Source organism: Felis catus, chromosome E2 (assembly GCF_018350175.1).
Source record: "Felis catus isolate Fca126 chromosome E2, F.catus_Fca126_mat1.0, whole genome shotgun sequence".
Taxonomy (NCBI): domain Eukaryota; kingdom Metazoa; phylum Chordata; class Mammalia; order Carnivora; family Felidae; genus Felis; species Felis catus.
The window spans coordinates 50,050,224-50,074,904 of record NC_058382.1 but is presented as its reverse complement, the minus strand read 5'-3'; the positions used below and the strand labels follow the sequence as shown (position 1 = coordinate 50,074,904).

Below are 24,681 nucleotides of genomic sequence, written 5' to 3'. Positions count from 1 at the left end.
TCAGTGTTTTACATTTTTATTTTTTTATTTATTTTTTTTTAATTTTTTTTTCAAAGTTTATTTATTTTTGGGACAGAGAGAGACAGAGCATGAACGGGGGAGGGGCAGAGAGAGAGGGAGACACAGAATCGGAAACAGGCTCCAGGCTCTGAGCCATCAGCCCAGAGCCTGACGCGGGGCTTGAACTCACGGACCGTGAGATCGTGACCTGGCTGAAGTCGGACGCTTAACCGACTGCGCCACCCAAGCGCCCCTACATTTTTAAATAAATGAATGAATAAAGAGACACAGAACCAAAGGAGTATGAAAAAAAGTCAAAGCACACATAAGTATACCACAGACTGAACTCTGCTAAAAGTGTCACATTTTAGGGGAGTATTATCTTGTAAGAACTTGCAGGAACTTGTAAGAACTCAGATATCCAATTTACTTCTGGAGCTTCCTCAGCTTTGCCATTTTTCAGCCAACGCTCTCCGTAGACCTTAAGCAGACTGAACGGGCAGAAAGCGTGCCCGTTCTCCATGGTGACCCTCTCCCCATCGCCTCTGTCCTTCTGTTTGAATTCAGCAAGCGTGGGCTTACTCTTTCTCTAGAATTTTATCTTGTTTTCACGAGCACTTTGTGCTTTTTCAATTAAACTAAATGTATGTTAAAATGCTGCCTTAATAAAAGCAGAATCAGAATTGTTTTAACTTCTGTTTACATCACCTTCAGTAAGCAATCATCACGATTTTGTGCATCCATGTTGCTCATTTTTTGGCACCTTTAGTTTCTTTGTGTGGATCCAATTTTCCATGTGCTGTCACTATTACACTTGAAGAACTTCCTTTAACATTTCTTGTAGCGCAGGTCTGCTGGTGACAAATCCTATACATATTTATTTGTCTGAAAAAGCCTTTATTTTGCCTTCACTTTTGAACGATCTTTTTGGTGGATTTAACATTCTAAGTTATAGGGCTTTTTCCTTTTCTTTTAGGACTTCGAAGATGGGATTTCACTGTCCTCCGATTTGCACAGTTATTGAGGAGATGCCTAAAATTATTCTTATCTTTATTGCCCAATAGGTAATGTATCTTTTATCTCCAGTTGCTTTTAAGTTGCTTTCTTTTTAAAGTTTATTTATTTTTGAGAGACAGAGAGACAGAATGAGAGCAGGGAAGGGACAGAGAGACAGGGAGACACAGAATCCAAAGCAGGCTCCAGGCTCTGAGCTGTCAGCACAGAGCCCAATGCGGGGCTTGAACCCATGAACCATGAGATCATGGCCTGAACCAAAGTCGGATGCTTAACTAACTGAACTACCCAGGCACCCCACAATGGCTGTTCTTAGCCCTATCCCATAAAATCTTCATTTTGTATATTGTACTTTTATGTTCACCATAGTTTACTTTTATATCTTCCATTCCTGTCTTAATTATGTTTAAAGTGAAGATTTTAAACATAGTGATTATTTTAAACATAATGATTTAAAATAACCATTGTAAAGTCCTTAAGCTAATTCTCTCACCTTTGCTATTTCTAAGTACATGTCTCTTGCCTGATTTTTTTCTTGGTTAACTATAATTGTATATATATTATGTATGTACATATGTAGAGATACATACATAAATAAAATTATAGATATATATTTTATAATGAATGACTTATATATCTTATTTCATTTACATATATTTGCTTCTGCATGTCTTACAATTTTATGGTAGATTTTAAGTATTACGTTGTTACCAGGTTTTGCCCTCCTGTAGACAATACTGAAATTTGTTTTGGCAGGGAGTTAAGTAACCTCCAGGCTGGCTTATTTTTAAGCTTTATTAGGCCTAGATTTAAAATATTATTATTAGAATTATTAGAATAAGTATTAGAATTAGTATCCTATGGCCTTATTTTTTTTATTTTTAAGGTTACTTACTTATTTTGAGAGAGAGAGAGAGAGAGCGAGCGGGGAAGGGCAGAGAGACAGAGAGACTCCCAAGCAGGCTCGAGCTGTCAGCACAGAGCCCGATGCAGAGCTTGTCAAACTCACGAACTGTGAGATCATGACCTAAGCTCAAACCAAGAGTCAGACACTTCACCGAATGAGCCACCCAGGTGGCCCATCAGTTGGGCCTTATTACTAAAGCCTGTCTCTGTCGACCAAGCAGTAAGGTTTAGTGGAAACTGTACCCCAGCCATAGGTGAGTTCTAGAAGTTGCTGGGCTTCCAGCTCCCGAGCTGTTCTTTGTGCTGCCCTGTGGCGCTTTCACATCCCACATATGTGAAGCCCAGTGTTCAGCAACAGATGCAAGAGGACCCCTATTCTGACCTTTGGAACCGTTTTCTGCATGACTCCCTCTTCTTGAGTACCCTGCCCTGCAAATTCCACCCACTTCATCTTCCCCAGACTCTAATCTCTATCTTCTCAACTCAATGGGAATGTTATACTCTGCCTGGGTTATCCTTTCTGGTGCCAAAGAACACAAAAGATCTCCATGTAACTGTAGCCAGAGCAATTGTAGGGCTCACGTCATTTCTTTCCCTTTCCCTGGATCATAGTCCTTCACCGCCTATTGCCCAATTTCTGAAAAACCATTGTTTCGTACGTTTTTCCAGTTTTTAAAAATTTTTACATTTTTTATAGCAAGACAAGCCCAGCACCAGTTACTTCAACATGGCAAGAAGTGGAAAATCTACCATTTCAGTGGGTAAGGAATTCAGGACAAATTGAAAGGGTACTTCTAACTCAGTGTCTCTCATGACATTGCACTTGGCATATTGGCCAGGACTACAATAATATGAAAGCTTAAATGCGGCTGGAGAATGAACTCCAAGGTGACTCACTAATGCAATGTCAAGTTGGTACTGGTTGTTTGCAGGAAGTCATATGTCCTCACTTCATGGATGTCTCTGGCAGGCTGTATGAAAGTCCTCATGGCAGAACAGCTGGCTTCTCCCAGACCCAATGACCCAAGAAGTACCTGTGCTTTCTACAACCACCAGAACACCTAAAACACAAGGAGAGAGTGTCTTAGATTCCTAATAAATGTCCAAACATTGACATTCTCTTTAATACAAACCACTCTGGATTGCATTCAGCACCCATAAGAAACATATCCCCCAAATTCTTCAATTAATTACTTAGTATGAAAGAAAAGTGGCCAAAGGTCAATTTGGTAGAAATCAGTGCAACCCCCAAGAAAGCATGAGCAGCATCTCGACAGCTACTGCTCTCCCTTCCTTCCGCAAGAAGCTTGTCATGTTATTTCAGAGATTCTAACCGAGAATGTTCCCCCAAGATTCTCAAGAGGACCAAAGGGGCTTTTGCTTGTCACACAACGTCATTCCCCTGGATAACTAGAGTCCTGATACAACGCTCCCTTTGCACACTACAGTGCATTTTGCTGCCCTTGCTTCCTATCTCTGTAAAGCTAAAGCCAGCAACCTCTTTCCAAAATTTCTGCCATTCCGTGACACCACCTCAAAGATACAGTAAGAAAAGAAAGGTTAGGAAAGGAAAATAAAAAGTCTTTTCTCCTAAAGGGTATTCCAAGTACTACAAAAAAGATGATTGAACCAGATGTTGTCTTTTCTGTTGCTGCAGACATGATCAATTTAATGAAGGACAAGGTTGCTTTTCCTTCTTTTTTTTCTTTTTTTCTTTTTTTCTTTTTCTTTTCTTTTTTTTTTTTTGCTTTTGCTTTTGCTTCTAAATAAAGGCAACTTGCAAGTCACATAACATTTTAAAATACATGAATTTCTTTATACTTTATGTATTCCTTCCAGAAAATCTACTTCTCTTCCAAGTGTATGAGATTCATAGCCCTTAGTAATATATTTAGCATTTAACATGCAGAAGTCCAAAACAGGAAGTCAACAGAGGGGAGAGCTACACACTGAACTCTTCTGGGTCACATAAAAAATGAAAGTATTTGTGTGTGTGTGTGTGTGTGTGGTTATGTTTATATATTCATATTATACATATAATTTCCATTTAGCTTTTCTTGATAATAATTAGAGAATAAAACAGATGCAAAGTCTACCACTCAGTTTATAAGCATCTACTGCTGCCTGCTCTGTACCACTTACTGTGCAGGATGCTAGGGATAGATATTGAACTGCTTGCCTTCAAGAACCACAGACTAGGCAATGTGCATGCAACTAACATACTTTTAGCTGTTCAGTATGTATCAAATTACACCCACCAGGTGGTAGACTTTCAGTCAGACACTGAGGGCTCCAAGTACCAGATAAAGATCCTGACATTAACATAAGCCAGAACTGGAAATGGACACTGAGAGAGGTGTTGATGACATTTCTGTGATTGTCTAGGGTTTAAATGTTTGTGTAGTGTTGATTTATTGTTTCAAATCTCCGGCAATGTTGCTTGGTTGAAAGTCTGAGATTTAATAATTATGAAATATCATACAGATTCTATGCTAAGAAGGTGTCTAAAAAAAAAAAAAGAATGTCATCACTTAGCCTTATTTGCGCACTAACGCACTCTGGCATTTATAGTGATAATTTGTAAATACTCCTCTGAACATGATCACAACCTTCAAGTGTCTGAATTTCCAGGGTATACCTGTGTTCTCTAATATGGCAGCCATATGTATCTACCTAAATCTAAATTTATATTAATTAAAGGTAAAAAAATAATAATAAATTCACTCCCTCAGTCCTCCTATTCTCACTTCTAGTGTTCAGTAGCCACTGTATTATAGAATATTGCCATCATTATAGAAAGTTCTATTGGACAGAACTAGTTTATCAATTTCTAACATAAGAAAAACCTTCCAACTGAAAACATATTATGTGTGACAAGCACGTTTCCATAGCAATTCATTTATTTTTTTAATATTAACTTTTTGACTCCTGTAGATAAACCTAACGCTATTCATTTTATGATATTTCAAAATAGTAATTGATTAACAAACATGTTCCCTATGCTAAGTCTATGTTCTGCCCAATAGCACTGACATTTGAGGATACCATATTAAAGGTAACAATTTTTTTTAATATTAAATTTGAAAACACCATTTAAAAGTAAAAGTTGAATACCACAGGGGCACCTAGAAGACCCAGTCAGTTAAGCATCTGACTTCAGCTCAGGTCATGAACTCACAGTTCATGACTTCAAGCCTCCCATCAGGCTATGCACTCTCAGCACAGAGCCTGCTTTAGATCCTGTCTCCCTCTCTCTCTCTCAAAAATAAATATTTTTTAAAAAATGAATACCACAAAATTAAATCAACTACTTATTTTCTTCATGAAACTCCATGAGGACATGAAAATATAGCCCTTCTTTCTTGGATACCTGCAAACTACTTGGTAACGAGAATTTCAGAAATTCTGGATTTTGTACAGTATGCTTCTAGATTTTGTTTTCCATAGTGAGAAAGAATGAAAGAAATAGATTTGCATATACTTCTTCAATTAAAATAAACTCCAGGTCATTTTTTAAAACTCCAACTGATAGAACATCAAGCGCAGTGATAATTGGCTTGCTGTTGCACAAAAGATTATTAGATCTTATTGACAATGATTGGACTCAGTGCTCCTCCACAGGTATTTTATTATAATGCTTCATAATGGATAAGAGAAAATTCAACATGATACATTCAAATATTTCACTAAAACGTAAACCATCCTCAACTTAATATTGAATACTATATGCAGAAGTTATATACAAACCTAATAGTAACCATATATCAAAAACCACTAATAAATATGCAAAGAATAAAGGGAAAGAAATCCAAATATATCACTAAAGAAAATCAGCAAACCATGAAAGAGATAAAGACAAGAAAGGATCAGAAGAAATCTCCAGAAAAAATCACAAATTATAAAATGACAATAAGTATATATCTATCAGTAATTACCTTGAATGTGCCAATCAAAAGACATAGCGTGACAGAGTAGATTTAAAAAACAAGACCCACCTATATGCTGCCTACAAGAGACTCGTTTCAGACCTAAAGACACTTGCAGATTGAAAGGGAGGGGATGGAGAAACATCCATCATGCAAATGGATGTCAAAAGAAACCCAGACTAGCAATACTTATGCTGGAAGAAATCATCTTCAAAAAAAGACTGTAATAAGAGACAAAGAAGGACACTATAGAATAATAAAGGGGACAATCCAACAAGAAGATATAACAATTGTAAATATTTATGCACCCAACATGGTATCACCTAAATACATAAAACAGTTAATAACAAACATAAAGGAACTAATTGATAGCAATATGATAATAGTAGAGGACTTTAACACCCCATTACATCAACACACAGATTACCTAAACAGAAAATCAACAAGAAAACAATGGTTTTGAATGAAACACTAGAACAGATGGATTTAACAGATACACAGAACCCCATTCTAAAACAGCAAAATACATATTCTTTTCAAGTGCACGTGAAACATTCTCTAAAACAGTTCACATATTAGCCCACAAAACAAGCCTCAACAAATTCAAGAAGGTCAAAGTCATATCATACATCTTTTCTGACCACAACACTGCGAAACTAGAAGTCAAGCATGAGAAAAAAATCTTGAGAGACCACAAATACATGGAGGTTACACAACATCCTGCTAAACAATGAATGGGTCAACCAGGAAATAAAAGAAGAAATAAAAATTACATGGAAACAAGTGAAAATAAAAACACAACAATCCAAAATCTTTAGGATGCAGAAAAAGCAGTTTTAAGAGGGATATTTATAGCAATACAGGCTTACCTCAAGAAGCAAGAAAAATCTCAAATAAACAATCTAAGCTTATACCCAAGGAAGCTAGGAAAAGGAGCACAAACAAAACTCAAAACCAGCAGAAGAAAGAAAATAATAAAGATTAGAGCAGAAATAAATGATATAGATACTAAAAAACAATAGGAGAGATCAATGAAACCAGGAGCTGATTCTTTGAAAGAATCAATAAAATTGATAAACTTCTAGCCAGACTTCTCAAAGAAAGAAAGAAAGAAAGAAAGAAAGAAAGAAAGAAAGAAAGAAAGAAAGAAAGAAAAAGGACTCAAATAAAATCACAAATGAGAGAGAAGAAATAACAATCAACACAACTGAAAAATAAACAATTATAAAAGATATTATGAAAAACCATATGCCAACAATTAGACAACCCAGAAGAAATGGTAAATTCCTAGAAATATATAAACTACCAAAACTGAAATGGGAAGAAATAGAAAATTTGAACAGACCAATAACCATCATAGAAATTAAATTAATAATCAAAAAATAATAATCAAAAAATATTTATTTATTTGTGTTTGTTTATTTATTTATTTTCAGGAGAGAAAGCACACATGTGAGCATGAGCAGGGAAGGGCAGAGAGAGTGAGAGAAAGAGAGAGAGAGAGAGAGAGAGAACCCTAAGCAGGCTCCATGCTGTCAGCACAGAGCTCAACATGGGGCTTGATTCCGTGAACCGTGAGATCATGGCCTAAGCTGAAACCAAGGGTTGGATGTTTAACCAATTGGGCCACCCAGGCACCCCTCTACCAAACATTTAAAGAAGAGTTAATAACTATTCTTCTCAAACTATTCCAAAAAAAATAGAAAAGGAAGGAAAACTTCCAAATTCATACTATGAGGTGAGCATTACCTTAATACCAAAACCAGATAAAGACACCACAAAAAAAAGAGCTATATGCCAATATCCCTGATGAACATTATTGCAAAATCTTCAACGAAATACTAGTAAACCAAATTCAACAATACATTAGAAGAATCATTCAACACGATCAAGGGGGATTTATTCCTGGTTTGCAAGAATGGTTCAATACTCACAAATCAATCAACGTGATACATAACATCAATAAAGAAAGGATAAGAATCAATTATATAATCATTTCAAAAAAGGCAGAAGAAGCATTTGACAAAGTACCATATCTACTCATGATAAAAACCCTTAACAAAGTAGCTTTAGAGGGAACATATTTCAACCTAATAAAGACCATATATGAAAAACCCACAGTGAACACCATCTTCAGTGAGAAAAAGAAATGAGAGTTTTCCCCCTACAATCAGGAACAAGACAAAGATGTCCACCCTAATCACTTTTATTCAATATAGTATTGAAAGTCTCAGCCATAGCAATGAAACACCAGAAAGAAATAAAAGGCATTCAAGTCTGTAAGAAAAAGTAAAACTTGCACTATTTGCAGATGACATGATACTATGTATAGAAAATCCTAAAGACTCCACCAAAAAACGGCTAGAACTGATAAATTCAGTAATGTCACAGGATACAAAATCAATGTACAGAATCTGTTGCATTTTTATACATCAATAATGAAGCAGCAAAAGACAAATTAAGAAAACCATCCCATTTTGGGGGCGCCTGAGGGGCTCAGTCAGTTAAGTGTCCAACTTCAGCTCGGGTCATAATCTTGCAGTTTGTGGGTTCGAGACCCATGCCAGGCTCTGTGCTGACAACTCAAAGCCTGGAGCCTGCTTCAGATTCTGTGTCTCCCTCCCTCTCTCTGCCCCTCCCTCCCTTGTACTCTGCATCTTTCCCTCTCTCTCTCAAAGATAAATAACCATTTAAAATTTTTTAATTAAAAAAATCCCATTTATAACTGGACAAAAAAATAATAAGATGTCTAGGAATAAACCTAACCAAAGAGGTAAAAAACCTAACCAAATACAGCAACATGAAAACTATAAAACACCGATGAAAGAAACTGAAGGTGACACAAAGAAATAGAAAGACATTCCATGCTCTTGGCTTGAAAGAACAAATATTGTTAAAATGTCTTGGATGCTACCCAAAGTAATCTATGGATTTAATGCAATACCTATCAAAATACCAAGAGCATTTTTCACAGAGTTAGAACAAACAATCCTAAAATGTGTGTGCAACCATAAAAGATTCCAAATAGCCAAAGCAAAACAAAGCTGGAAGCATCACAATTCTAGGCTTCAAGTTATACTACAAAGCTGTAGTAATCAAAACAGTATGGTACTGGCACAAAAACAGACACATGGATCAATGGAACCGTACAGAAAGTCCAGAAATAAACCCACAACTATGTGGTCAATTAATCTTCACCAAAGCAGGAAAGAATATCCAGTGGGAAAAAGATGGTCTCTTCAACAAATGATGCTGGGAAAACTGAACAGCAACATGCAAAAACATGAAACTGGACCACTTTCTTACACCATACACAAAAATAAAAATTCAAAATGAATGAAAGACTGAAATGTGAGACCTGAAACAATGAAAATTAGAAGAGAACACAGGCAGTAACTTCTTCAACATTGGCCATAGCAACTTTTTTCTAGATATGTCTTCTGAGGCAAGGGAAACAAAAGCAAAAATAAACTATTGGGACTATAGCAAAATTAAGATCTTCTGCACATCAAGGGAAACAATCAACAAAACTAAAAGGCAACTTAGAAAATGGGAGAACATGTTTGCAAATGACATATCCAATAAAGTGTTAGTATCCAAAATATATAAAGACCTTATACAATTCAATCCCCAAAAAATGAATAATCCAATTCAAAGATGGGGAGGAGTCAAGGATAGACATTTCTCCAAAGACATCCAAATGGCCAACAGACACATGAAAAGATGCTCCACATGACTCATCATCATGGAAATGCAAATCAAAATTACAATGAGATATCACCCCACACCTGTCAGAATGGCTAAAATCAACAACACAAGAAACAAGCATTGGCGAGGATGTAGAGAGAGCAGAATCCCCTTGCACTGTTGGTGGGAATGCAAACTGATATAGCCACTGTGGATACAGAATAGAGGTTTCTCAAAAAATTAAACATAGAACTGGTGTGCAATCCAGCAATCTCTGTACTAGGCATTTACCCAAAGAATACAAAAGTACTAATTGAAAGGGATATATATATATATATAATCTCTGTAATGAGAACTTTTGTTCCTCATTACAGAAATAATAAACGTTCATTTAACAAAAATAAAAGGTCATTTTAAGTAAGTTTTTTAAAGTAAATTACAATAAATTATTTAGAATAAAACCAAAGATCACCCAGAGAAGACCATGTGCGCAATGTGATATATAATCTCCCAATCTGGCTTTCAAAATGTACCCATCAAGTTCCTATTTTCTGAAAGACTTGTTTACCTACTTTGGTTAAAATTCAGATAAGTAATCATTTGCATGTTTAAAATATTCTCTTTCAGTATTTCGTATGGTGTTAGGGGTTTTTTGTAGTAGTTCATATTGTGTTGTCTCCTATTCAGCTTTTTGCAAACTACTAACATCCCAAAGAAGGAAGAGGAACGGAAGGAAGTTTCGAAAGTGCTACGGAGTGTCAGCTTTCAAATCTCTGCCCTGGATACGCTCATGGTTCATCAGGGAAGTCATTAAAGAGTTTCTGTAATCTATATATGTTTATATATATATAAACATATAATGCTATGTTTATAGCAGCATTATCTACAATAGCCAAATTATGGGAAAAGCCCAAGTGTCCATCGACTGATGAATGGTTAAAGAAGATGTGGTGCGTGCGCGCGCGCACACACACACACACACACACACACACACACACACTGGAATATTACTCAGCCATAAAAAAGAATGAAATCTCATCATTTGCAATGACATGGTTGGAGCTAGAGAGTATAATGCTAAGCAAATAAGTCAGAGAAAAACAAATACCATATTTCACTCATATGTGAAACTTAAGAAACAAAAAAAAATGAGCAAATAGGGTGGGGCGGGGAGACAGAGATAGGCAAGCCAAGAAACAGACTCTTAACTGTAGAGAACAAACTGATGGTTATGGTGGGGGGGGGGGGGATGGATTAAATAGGTGATGGGGATTAAGGAATGCACTTGTTGTGATGAGCACTGGATGATGTATGGAAGTGCTGAATTACTATATTTTACACCTGAAACTAATAACCTATGTTAAAAATAAATAAATAACAATAAAATATTCCACTAGACAAGGAGAGCTAAATAGTACTGAGTGGCTATGGCCTTTTTGTGAATAGGTTTTTTTCTCTGGCTTCACCCACAAGAACATCTTCTTGACAAAGATTTAAGACGACCTCACCAAATTTCCTTGGCAGACAACGGCAGTTCTTCTATCCTATCCCTGACCTCAGGTTTACCTAGATAGTCTTCTTCTACACTTCCAAGTTCCTCAATTAAGTTTGGTGGTGTATTTATACCCTGGAGGTATTGCAAAACCTTCTCCCTGATCTGGAAGACTATCTGTGTTCCCCAAATCCTGTAACCCATAATCACATTAAAAATTTAAATACACTATCAATATTACTACCTCTAAGAGAAAAAGAATTCACTCCTGAATCTTGGATACCACAGAGTTAACTGTGACTCAGCTGGACACAGAGGTGGTCTTGAAAAGAGACGTGTTTCTTCTCTGGGGATTTACTTCTTTATGCTTACATCATTCTAATTGTCAGTAAAAAAAAAATAGCTTACTAATAACTGAAAAAGTTTATCTACAATTCTGGACCTTTGCTCTCCCATCTTCTAATAATCACATGCTTTTTGCTCTTCTGATCCAAGCAGATACATGGCTGAAGTTGAACACCCAGCTCTTGATCAAAATGGCTATAATTCTCTCTCCTGAAGAGAGAGACTCATCTCTTCACTCTACCAAAAGGCTGATCTGATTTCCGTCAAATATGTCAAGTAAATCTTTAAAGGTGTCTGTCATGACAGTTACCAACACAAAGTCTGCCAGACAAGAGTACTACCTTCAGGAAGGAAGCAGAAACCTCCAGAGTTAAATTTTAAAAAAGCAGTGAGACTCTAAATATCTGGAGAAGTAACACTCCTACGTGAATTTCAAGCCTAGATGTTTATAAGATGTGGAAAAATAGGAAAGCAGTTCCTACAGAAGACTTGAAAATGGGGAGGGATATTCCTTTATTTCCAAAACAAGAAAACAAGACTAATGGCTCATTAAACCCAATGTTCTATATGGGGTAGGAAAAGTTCCCTATAAATTTAAACGTTATTCCTTACAGACTTTCAGGGAGCTGAAGACTTTCTACTAAAATTTTTGGGACAACCTATTGGAAGTCAAAGCTGTAGCACTCTCTTTCATTCTTGTCTCAACTACATAGAAGGCAAGCCTATATTTAGGATGAGTTATTGAATAGGGGAATGGAGATTCTAAAGTGGTCTAAAGACTTCTCAACAGCTAGATGTCCCATCTTATCATTCCTTAACAGGAAAGGCTAATAAAGAGCTGCCTCAAATAGTTGATCCATATAAGTCTCATTTCAGCTCAGCTGCTGATTCATCAGATACATTTCTTGCTGTGTGCAGGGGCTTTCTGTCTGACAAAATGAAATTTGGCTTAGTAACTAGAGCTCTGATTGCAGTATCTTCTACCTTTCATAATATGCTCTCCTAAAGGTCTGGTAATAAACAGACAAACCTCCACCCGCTGCCATCAGCCTCTTGTGCTTTCAAACAGAAACCAGAGAGGCACCTATCTGAGGTCTGTATCAATTTTGTTAAAAAGTTGAGAAAAAGAATGTGATGAACGTAATTTTAAAAAACAGATAAATGATAAGTTCCAAATGGTCTAGAGTATGATTAACAAAAATCGAAAGTAATAAAATATGTGGGGGAAATAAGACTGGTTTCTTTTGAGATGACAAGAGGTCAATAGATTATTTGTTCAGAAAATTTTCAAGGATTTTTGATTAAGAATAAATTAAAGTCGAATGCTTGCTTCATGAAACGAAAGCTTCAGATAATTATCTGAAAAGTATTACATATTTGAATAAGTGAAAAGAAACTCTGTAGATTCAAGAACTATAACAAAGTCTCTTCATTCTGTCTGTACAATATTTATGCCTAATAAAATATATTTAAATCAAACTGAATGCCTAAGAGAAGAGTGATTCAATAAACACATATGCATGTGATGTTATAGACATACATACATGTCTATCTATATACACATATATATTCCAATTAAATATACCTTTTCTATTTTTTTTTTAATTTTTTTTTTCAACGTTTATTTATTTTTGGGACAGAGAGAGACAGAGCATGAACGGGGGAGGGGCAGAGAAAGAGGGAGACACAGAATTGGAAATAGGCTCCAGGCTCTGAGCCATCAGCCCAGAGCCCGACGCGGGGCTCGAACTCACGGACCGCGAGATCGTGACCTGGCTGAAGTCGGACGCTTAACCGACTGCGCCACCCAGGCGCCCCTACCTTTTCTATTTTTATATACACATATATTCCATGTATATGTATGATTTATTTAGGATTAAACTATACTTCCAAAATAATATGTTGGTAGGGGGCGCCTGGGTCACTCAGTGGGTTAAGCATCCGACCCTTGATTTCGGCGCAGGTCATAATCTCACAGTAGTGGGATCAAGCTCCATGTGGGGCTCCATGCTGCGTGTGGGGCCTGCTTAGGATTCTCTCTCTCCCTCTTCCTCTGGCCCTTCCCCAGTTGCACGTGCACGCACATGCGCGCACACACTCTCTCTCTCAAAAAATAAAAATAAATACCGGTGCCTGGATGGCTCAGTGGTTGAGCCTCCGATTTCGGCTCAGGTCATGATCTCGCAGTCTGTGAGTTCCAGCCCCGAGTGGGGCTCCGTGCTGACAACTCAGAGCCTGGAGCCTGCTTGGGATTCTGTGTCTCCCTCACTCTCTGCCCCTCCCCCGCTCATGCTCTGTCTCTCTCTCTCTGTCAAAAATAAATAAACATTTAAAAAAATAATAAAAATAAATAAAAAATAAAAATAAAATATGTTGGGGTTTTGTTTTCATCACATTGCAAAACATAAATATACTAAATGAGGGGTGCCTGGGTGGCTCGGTCAATTAAGCTTCTGACTTCGGCTCAGGTCATGATCTCGGCGGTTTATGAGTTCAAGACCCGCCTCCGACTCTGTGCTGACGCTCAGAGCCTGGAGCCTGCTTCAAATTTTGTGTCTACCCCTCTTTCTGCCTCTCTCTCTCTCTCTCTCTCTCAAAAATAAACACTAAAAAAAATTAAAAATAGGGGCACCTGGGTGGCTGAGTCGGTTAAGCATCCGACTTTGGCTCAGGTCATGATCTCACAGTCTGTGAGTTCGAGCCCTGCAACCGGCTCTGTGCTGACAGCTGGGAGCCTGTAGCCTGCTTCAGATTCTGTGTCTCCCTCTCTCTGACCCTTCCCCATTCATGCTCTGTCTCTCTCTGTCTCAAAAATAAACATTAAACAAATTTCTTAATAAAAAAATTAAGAATAAAGAAATATACTAAATGAAAAAAAGGGTACAAATATATTTTTAAATCATTCAGGAGAGCAAAAATTATAAAAAGTCATATATGCCATATGCAAAATATATGGAATATATACAAGACATAACTATATCGTAAAAACAAGATGGCAAGTGATAGAACAGCACAGATTTCAAAGGCTTTTTGTAACTTTTGTTCCTCATTACAGAAATAGTAAACGTTCATTTAACAAAAATAAAAGGTCATAGGGGCGCCTGGGTGGCTCAGTCGGTTAAGCGGCCGACTTCGGCTCAGGTCATGATCTCGCAGTCGGTGAGTTCGAGCCCCGCGTTGGGCTCTGTGCTGACAGCTCAGAACCTGGAGCCTGTTTCAGATTCTGTGTCTCCTTCTCTCTGACCCTCCCCTGTTCATGCTCTCTCTCTGTCTCAAAAATAAATAAACGTTAAAAAAAATTAAAAAAATAAATAAAAAATAAAAGGTCATTTTAAGTAAGTTTTTTAAAGTAAATTACAATAAATTATTTAGAATAAAACCAAAGATCACCCAGAGAAGACCATGTGCGCAATGTGATATATAATCTCCCAATCTGGCTTTCAAACTGTACCCATCAAGTTCCTATTTTCTGAAAGACTTGTTTACCTACTTTGGTTAAAATTCAGATAAGTAATCATTTGCATGTTTAAAATATTCTCTTTCAGTATTTCGTATGGTGTTAGGGGTTTTTTGTAGTAGTTCATATTGTGTTGTCTCCTATTCAGCTTTTTGCAAACTACTAACATCCCAAAGAAGGAAGAGGAACGGAAGGAAGTTTCGAAAGTGCTACGGAGTGTCAGCTTTCAAATCTCTGCCCTGGATACGTTCATGGCTCATCAGGGAAGTCATTAAATAAAGAGTTTCTGTAATCTAAGGGGTCAGTATATTTTATTTCCAGGTTGTGCAGTTCAGTAGGCCTATTACTTAGCAAACAAGACACGTTATACATGTAATTACAAACACATTTGGAGACTATGAGCTTCTAGGTAACCCTACACTTCTAATGGGCAAAAAGGTTTCTCCAGGGTTCGGTTTTTTTCACGTAACGTGCATGTTTATTTACATTTCTCCTGCCAATGTGCTCCTGGATTCTGTGTTTGGTTCCCTGGTGATAAGGAGAGGATGTAAATATCATTAACATATAGGAACACTAAGGAAAATGAGGGCATAGTTAGTATGTTTGTCAGCAACACGATGCCGCACCACCACCCTGTTCGAAGTCAACAACTTCTTTTCTAATAAATGAGCACCAAATGTTTTCCTTTTCATAGAAAAATGGAAACTCTTCTCGGATGCTCTTCCAGTCAATACCACGCACACTTACTGAATAGCATCTATATATGTGCCAGCCACTGTTGCTGGTGCAGACACTTACGGCAAATTATTCCATCTTGGCAACATGTTATTTGGAGGCAGACTGACACTATTTACAAGGAATATGGGGTTTCATTCGCATCTAAAGTTTTTAAATACCCGCAATTGTGTATGGGCAGGAACATTACCCATGGTTAATTTGCACATTGTTCCCATCGTCCCTAAATTCTGAGGACATTTAGCAAAACTTCATGCCATGTGACATGGCAAACCAAACTGAAGGCAACAATCACTTGATGGACGCGTGGTATTGAGGACTTGTGGGGTCATGATGGACCACCAGACCACTGAATTTCCCTTCTGAACACAGCTCCTGCCTAAGCTCTTGCGGATTCGTCGCAGGGCTGTCTGGCTCAGTTATCTTGGTCCTAGGTGGCTGTAGGCAGAATCATACCTCAAAAGGTGCAAAGGGCTCAGGGGTTATCCATCAGGCCAATTCCATTTCAAATATAAGAAATCTTATGAGCTCTGGTCAAATTGACATTTTCTCCATCCTTACGTGTCAGTAGCACGAAAACTCCTTCCATACTGAGATTCTGAACTTTATTCTCCTTTAATGTAACAGTCCTTTCACTAAATCCTTTCTCAGGCTCACTGATTGCTTCTCTTGAAAATACTCTAACCTTTCTTATTATGAATAAAACAGTTATCCAAACCTCAAGAAATTTCCCTAGTTCTCTAGCACTTTAAGCCTGCAACTCTGTGTCAATAGTAAAAATTGAATCAAGGCTCTTTAGGGAAAAATTAGTGCTTCAAAGGGAAACAATGCATTGTCTATCTAGCACATGTCTCCCTGTTACCTATTTATGATCTTACGGCAGCTATTCCCCATCTCTGTAAATTCTAGATAGCTGATAGCAATGAAAAATAATTCTTATCTATAGAAATGCAAGCCTTCCCTGTCCATAGAGAGTCAACTGACCTCCCTTGTCAGGTGTGGACAAGCAAGGATTTTCTTTTGAATCTGTTAAATGCCTACTTGATTCCCTCTCTGATTCACCAGTTAAATAATATCCTTAATAATTATTCACTTTATATCAGCACGGGAGATATAGTTTTATCTCTTTTTTGAAAATTATCATTTAACAGCCTCAAGCGAGGAAAATAAGCAAAACTGGGATATGATTATCAATATGCTGATCAACAGATCAGGAGCTTTATGAAAATGAGACGAGGAAAGAGGACATATCCAGCAAGAAGAGATTGAGAGTCGTATTCTCATGCTTTTCTAAGCATAAGGAGGTCATAATTTAGGGTCAATGAAAACAAAGAGTTATTTAATTATTTTTTCTAAAAGTAATATCACTTAAAAATTTTTTTTTTTTATTTTAGAGAGAGAGAGCATGAGTTGGGGGAGAGAGGCAGGGGGAGACAGAGAGAATCTTAAGCAGGATCCAAGCTCAGCTCAGAGCCCAACATGGGACTCAATCCCACGATCCTGGGATCATGACCTGAGCCAAAACCAAGAGACAGATTCTCAACCAGCTGAACCACGCAGGCCCCACTAAAAGTAATATCACGTTTACATTCATATTGCAGTCATGATAGAGATGGTTAAAGGGTGATGGTTAGTGTATGAAACCACTGTCAAAATCACTGCACCGGACAAAGTTAAACAGGCAGGGAAGACTTTATTCAAGGCTGTTGCAATAGGGAAGAAAGACGAATCTGAACTCAATTCCACTGAAAAAAAATGGGCAGGAAAGTTTTTTAGAACTGGGTTGGGGGGTGTCATAGATTACCTGTGTTCATAAATTGGGAAAGGGAAGCAAACAGAGATTTTACACACAGAGAGGAGAAGGCAATATAGAGATAGAGCAGAGAGAGGTTTGAGGATTAGGGTGATGCCACAAGCCAAGGAATACTGGTGTCCACCTAAAGCCGGAAGAGACAAGGAAATTATTCTCCCCTAGGGCCACAAAGTGGACACAGCCCTGCTGACACCTTGATTTTGACCCAATGATACTGACTTCTGACTTCTGACCTCTGAACTACAAGCGGAAAAAGTGCTGCAGTTTTAAGCCACCACGTTTTTGGTAATTTGTTATATCAGCCACAGAAAACTAATACAGATTCTGGCACCAGGAAGTTGGGTGCTGCTATAACAAATACCTAAAACTGTGGAAGAGGCTTTGGAAATGGTAATAGACAATGGCCGAAAGAAGTTTGAGGCACATGATAAATAAAGCCTAGATTGCTCTAAATGGACTGTTGGTTGAAACACAAACATTAAAGGCAATGCTGGTGACCACTCAGAAAGAAATGAGAAGCGCGATAGAGGAAGACTGGATCATCTTAGAGAATACATATATTGCCGTAAACAAAACATTGTAAGAAATATGACCACTCAAGGTGCTGCTCAGGGGCTCAGAAGAAAATGAGAAACGTGCTGCTGGAAAATGGAAAGGCAATCCTTGTAACAGAGTGGCAGAGAGCTTGCCTCACTGAACTGCAACCTAACGTTGCACGGGAAAAAGAACTTGTGAGTCAAGCCAAGCACCGAAAATGCAGCTTGGTTTCTTTTTGCTGCTTATGCTAAAATGCTAGAGGAAAGAGGTAAATCGAGGAAAGAATCATTAAGCAAAAAGGAACCAGGATTTGACAATTTGGGAAATTCCCAGACTGTCTGGATTGCAAAAGTTGCTAAAATCAGGAGATTCATTGGTATGAAAGCATGCTCGAGAGGGAAGGCCAAGGTGTGGCTGGAGACCATTTTGCCAGTGCTCAAGAGATTGAGCATGAGCAGAGAGGTGCAACAGTTGGGGGACTGGAGAAACATAGGTGACAAGAACAGCACATTGGTCTAGAAATTATGTGCAGTGGTCCAGCACTACAGGTCCTGAAAAGTGGTTGGATTCTGGGTATATGTTGGAGACAGAACTGACCATATTTTCTGACTGGTTGTACATATTTTGTGAGAGAGAAGAGTTGGGGATTATTTCTAAACTTTGGGTTTGGATAACTGGAAGGATGGAGTTGACATTTCCTGAGATAAGTTTATAGGAAAGTACCAGGAGCTCAGTTCTTAGTGTAATAGATTGATATTTCCATTTGTTTAAAACATGAGCAGAGATTTGGAAAGATAATTGAATTGAATATGGGAGTCCAGAGATGAGCATCTAGAGCCAATGACAGCTATAAATTTAGGGTTATCAGTATAGAAATACCATCTAGTGGATATGACTGGAGGAAATCATCAGAACCGGACCGTAAATACAAAATAGAAAAGGTTCAAAAACAGAGTCACAAGAGCCCTCAAAATTAAAAGGTCTACAAGAAGAGGAGGAGTTGGTAGGAGAAAAACTAGAGGATTGTGCTAAGCCAAGTAAAGAAACTGTTTCAATGAAGGAGTGATCAAAAGTGTCTAATCCTGGCCGAGCAGATGAGTAAGAAAAGGGCTAAGAAGCGTCCATGGGATTTAGCAACATGCAAGTCCTTGGAGACACTGTCTAGAGAAGTTTTGTTATATAACCAGGGGTTCAAAAGTTTGACATGATGACTGTGGAGGGTGGGTTAGGAGAGAATTTAAATTTATTTTTAACGTTTATTTTATTTTTGAGACAGAGAGAGACAGAGCATGAACAGGGGAGGGGCAGAGAGAGAGGGAGACACAGAACCGGAAGCAGGCTCCAGGCTCTGAGCCATCAGCCCAGAGCCCGACGCGGGGCTCAAACTCACGGACCGCGAGATCGTGACCTGAGCTGAAGTCGGACGCTTAACCGACTAAGCCACTCAGGCGCCCCTGAGAATTTAAAGACAAGTATATACAGAAAGTGAAAAGAAATTGACTGGAAAGTGAATTAATTTTGTTTTAAAAAATCCACAAATTTGGCCAGATTAAGCTCATTACTAAGTTGAAACAGAAAACTTGTGCTGAGAGGCGCCAGACGGCTAGAGGTATGGAGGAAATGAGTAACCAACATGACTCATTCAATTAGAGTTTGCTAATTAAAGAAAGAGGTAGTAAGTGCGTGGTAATTTGCAAGATCTAAGGGGGAGCAAATGTGATTGTTTTAATAGGTTAAATCTGTGCAGTAAAACGGATAGAGAGGAGGCTGAATGGGGTTCTTGAAAGGTTAGAGGCGATGAGAACAAAAAGCAAAGGTGAAGGAACTGACTTTAGGAAAGAAATACTTCTTCCTCCAAAACCATTGGGATAGGTGAGAAGGTAACTGTTCACCAGGGTTTCTCAATCTCAGCACTACTGACATTTTGAGCTGAGTAATTCTTTGTTGTGGGAGACCTGTTCAGTGCATTATAGGACACTTAGCACCCCTGACCCATACCCACTAGATGCCAGTAGCACTCCCTCCCATTGTGACAGCCCCAAATGCCCCCTGGGAGGAAAATCACCTTGGCTGAGAACACTGATACAGAGATAAACTTATTGAAAAGAAGAAAATTTCACTGTTGAGCTCCGAGTCCCAAGAGCAACTGAAACGGTAACTGCATACAAAGCATCAGAATAGGCTGGGCAATTAACAGAACTTCTGGAAATAATTTTTAATTTTTGTTAAGTTTATTTGAGAGAGAGAGAGCACACATGAGCAAGTGGGGGGGGGTGGGGGGAGAGAATGAATCCCAAGCAGGCTCCACGTACAGCACTGAGCCCTACACAGGGCTCGATCTCAGGACCGTGAGATCACGACCTGAGAGGAAATCAAGAGCCAGATGCTTAACCGACTGAGCCACCCAGAGACCCCCGGAAGGAATTTTTAATAACAGTAGATACCGGGCTGGCTTTGTTCTATGTCAGTTTAGCTCATGGAAAGTGTGAATGCTAGAATCCCTTTTCCTGCATGCTTCCAGATTCACACAGACCACAAGAGACATTTTACATGAGAATTGGAAAATGGGAGGGAGACAACCACCACGTGGCTTTCACCCCCGAAGCCTGGTGCAGGGCGCACACACCCTTGCAAGGACTGCTGCAGCCCACGCAGGGCCACTAATCTGCTGACTGGTCCTGGAGTGAGGCCACGACCAGGCCACAATCCCTCCAGATGCCTCCAGATGCCCTCTCTCCTTTTCTCCCACTGGGGGCTGGGGGCCTCTTTTGCTCTGGGAGGATGGCTGCCACTGGTCCCCCGGGTCACCCACCTCATTGAAGTTGGAGACTTAGAAGCCATGAGAGACCCTTATGGGCTCCATTTCCTGTTTGCAGGCTCCAGCCTGGCCTTGCCATCCCAGTTTGTGCTTACTCTCCCCTGCTCCCAGTCCGTCCCTCTTCCTAACTGCCAATCCTGCCGGCTCCAAGCTGCAGTGCCCAACACAGAGACAAAAACTGTACATAAACTTTTTTTTTTAATTTTTATTTATTTTTGACAGAGAGAGAGAGACAGAGCATGAGTGGGGAGGGGCAGAGAGAGAGGGAGACACAGAATCCAAAGCAGGCTCCAGGCTCTGAACTGTCAGCACAGAGCCCCACGCGGGGCTCGAACTCACAGACCGCGAGATCAGGACCTGAGCTGAAGTCGGACGCTCAACCGACTGAGCCACCTAGGCGCCCCTGTACATAAACCCTTTAATGAGATCTCTCAGTTGTCTGAAGCGAAATCCCTCCAACAAATCCCACATTCTACACCACTTACTTCCTAATGCCTGTATGTCAAGTATAACAACGCTATAAACTATGTTCTAGTGTCTTTCTTTTATAGGTGAGGACACTGACACATGGAAAGACTAACTCCAGCAAGGTCCCACATTTAGCAAGTGACAGAGTCTGAACAACATCCATCTTGCTTCAAAATCCTCTCTCCCTCCACCATATTGGTCTACAATGCCATCAGTGGCTTTAGGAGGTAAAAAGGATAGAACTTTCTAAACTTACTGACCTTGACCTATTGACAAATGACTCTCTATTGTTTTCTAATAAGGGCTTTGAAGGGGCGCTTGGGTGGCTCGGCCAACTGAGCATCCAACTTCAGCTCAGGTCACAATCTCATGGTTCATGAGTTTGAGCCCTACATCGGGCTCGCTGCTGTGAGTGCAGAGCCCAGGTGAGATCCTCTGTCCGCCCCCCCCACCGTCCCTTCTCCACTCTTACTCTCTCTCTCTCTCTCTCTCTCTCTCTCTCACTCACTCAAAATAAATAAATAAATAAACCTTAAAAAAAAAACTCTTTTCAAGACAGCATTTAATGATGTATTAGAGGTAGGACACGCAAAACTTAAAGATAAAATTTACTTGCTCTTCACAGATATTCAACAAGAAGAGTTTAAGCTTCCCATCTTTTATTACTACATAATGCTTATGAGGCACTAACATTTGGTGGCAGCAGATGTCCTAAAAGTTGAGAAGGGACCTTAATCACCCCATCAACATTCAGTTTAATCAGGACTAGGAAAGAGTGATCAGGAGTTTTACGACTATTCTTGTGCCACCGTCAATGCCCTGGCTCTAACATCTTGCCTCTCCATACCACAGGCAGAGCTTCTAAGCCGTTCCCTCCCTAAGTTACACTCATGGTAACAAAGCAGCCATGCTCACAGTACACAGAGACTGGCAATAGACCAAGATAGAACGTGTCTTGAGTTTTATTTGCTCGTGTTGTACAAATCAGCAGCATAACCACCCAGGCGTTGATGAAAACATATTAGGTTCTCCGGGTGAACAATCTCACCCGGAGATGGAATGGGTACCTAACCCATTCCATTCCACAAGGATGAATCCATTCTAAAACAAACCTAGCAGTCATCCATGGTCGTTTTACACTCCCAAACACCAGAGTTACCCAACTCAAAAAGGGAGCCCACATTGTTCTCGGATAGCTAAAAGCTAGGATGCACTTCCATTGAGCTAGACTACACCTGCCTAAGATTACGACCCAAGGGTATTAGAAGAGTCATTTTGCCTCATTTGGAGTATTTTCCTCCACCCAGTATGTGCCATATTTAGTATTTAATGCATCCTCTCGTTTTATAATAATAGTAATAATAAGATTGATATTAAATCAGCTAGTTTCTTTTTTTAATTTTTTTTTAATTTTTTAAAAAAATTTTAGACAGAGAAAGAGCATGCACAAGCAGGGGAAAGAGACAGAAGGAGAGGGGGGCAGAGAGAGAGAGAGAGAGAGAGAGAGAGAGAGAGAGAGAGAGAGAATCTTAAGCAGGCTCCATGCTCAGAGAGGAGCCTGATACAGGGCTTGATCCAAGGACCCTCAGATCATGACCTGAACCAATATCAAGCATCTGACACTTAAACAACTGAGCCATCCAGGTGCCCTTAAACCAGCTACTTTCTAAACCAATCTGTTCCATCGGTGAAATTTTTGTTAGCTTGATTACTGCAAACATAAATGATTATTGCTTTTGTCGTAATTTTTTTCACTTTATACTCTAGTAGCATTATGGTTATACAAGCTCAAAACAGGTAATAATTATTTGAGTAGTCATTTTAAAAAGCTCTTTTCCATGATTTCTACAGAAAATTATTCAGTTGAACAAATTTCTTTTTTAAGTCATAGTAAATATAGGTATGTGGTTTTTTAGTCTTTTTAAAAATTTTTTTTCAATGTTCATTTATTTTTGAGAGAGGGGGGAAGGGCAGAGAGAGAGGGAGACACAGAATCTAAAGTAGGCTCCAGGCTCTGAGCTGTGCTCCAGCACAGAGCCCAACATGGGGCTCAAACTCAAGGTGAGATCATGACCTGAGCCGAAGTCAGACGCTCACCTGACTGAGCCACCCAGGCGCCCCTGGTTTTTTATGTTCTAAAAATAAGCTTAGTATTCCAGCCGACTCTAAGATTGCAGTTATATTACCCGAGAACAAGATAAAATTTTGTAATAGAATATCTTCATCAAAGAGGGGGTTCAAGATGGCAGAGTAGGAGGACCCTAAGCTCACCTCATCCCACGTCTGCAATCAGGTTTCACTCACATCTGAGTAAATGAGAGCCACCCAAAGACTGGCAGAACGAATGCCACTACTAAATGTAGAGAAGAAGCCACATGGTAGAGGTTAGGAAAAATAGAAAGAGTGGCTGGGAGCTGCCTGCAAGAGAGAAGGAGCTGGGTCGCAGAGAGGGGGAAAGCACCAGGGAGCCACACAGGGAAAATGAATCCCCATAACATCTGGCCTTGAAAACCAAAGAGGGCTGAATTCTGTGAGTTTGTATAACCAGGGAGACTCAGAGCCTGGACCTTTAAAAGTCAGCTGACTCAGCACCGGGCAAGCCCGGAGGGTGAACACAGCTAATGATAGCAGAGTCCTGCCTTTAAAGAGAAAACAGCCTGAAAGCGGGCAACATAGAAGCCACAGTTTGCACAACGGGAGAGAGATCAGCTTGTACTGATTTCAGAGCGTGTGGGGGACTTCTCTGGGAACAAAGAAGCTGGCAGTTACCATCTTCTTCCCCCAACCCCCAGCATAATGCTATGGGAGGCCGCGTGGCACAGACGTTTGCTACCTAACCTGCTAGCAGGGCGTGCTGCCCACGAGTTGTCCTGAGAACTCACCCACTCGAAGCCTGCTGGCCTCAGCCCTGGGCTCAATGCAAAATTTTGTTAACCCCATGCGTGTACCCTGCCCAACTGTCGTGTGCACAGATGCCACATGACCCCGGCTGCCACCACTACCACCACGTGCCGAGCCCGGGGCAGCTAGCGGGCTGAGGGGGATCCCGTCTGGGACCAGTGGCTCAGTGCAAATTTTGCCAACGCCGCTGCCCCGCCCCCGAGCCCTTCTGCTATCATGACCCCTCAGAGCATGGGTCTCACTACCGCTACAGTAAGCAAGCACAGGCCACAACAAAGAATTAGTACAGATGTCTGGACTGCAAGGAAAAGTGGCTCTGACTAAACAGCAGGACACAAGCAACACACATAGGAGACTCCCCTGTAGTGCCAGGTTCTGGTGAATAGGGGACACTGCACTGCAGAGCACTACAGGATTCCACGAGGCCACCACCTTTAAGAGCAGAAGACATAGCTGAGTTTCCTGACACACAGAAACGGACACAGAGAGGTGCACAAAATGAGGAGATGGGGAAATATGTCCCAGATGAAAGAACAGGACAAAAATCACAGCAGGAGATCTAAGTAAAAGGAAAATAAGTAA

The 24,681-nt window shown here is 39.7% G+C and overlaps 1 long non-coding RNA gene across 1 annotated transcript in view; it reads right to left on the bottom strand.

Annotated features, from left to right (window-relative positions):
• Positions 1–1,996: 1,996 nt before the first annotated feature.
• LOC123382169 overlaps positions 1,997–24,681 on the bottom strand; it is a 45,182-nt gene continuing 22,497 nt past the window's right edge. The window contains exon 3 of the long non-coding RNA XR_006590126.1: positions 1,997–2,981. This is a non-coding gene — a long non-coding RNA (uncharacterized LOC123382169). The remainder of the gene's footprint in view (positions 2,982–24,681) is intronic.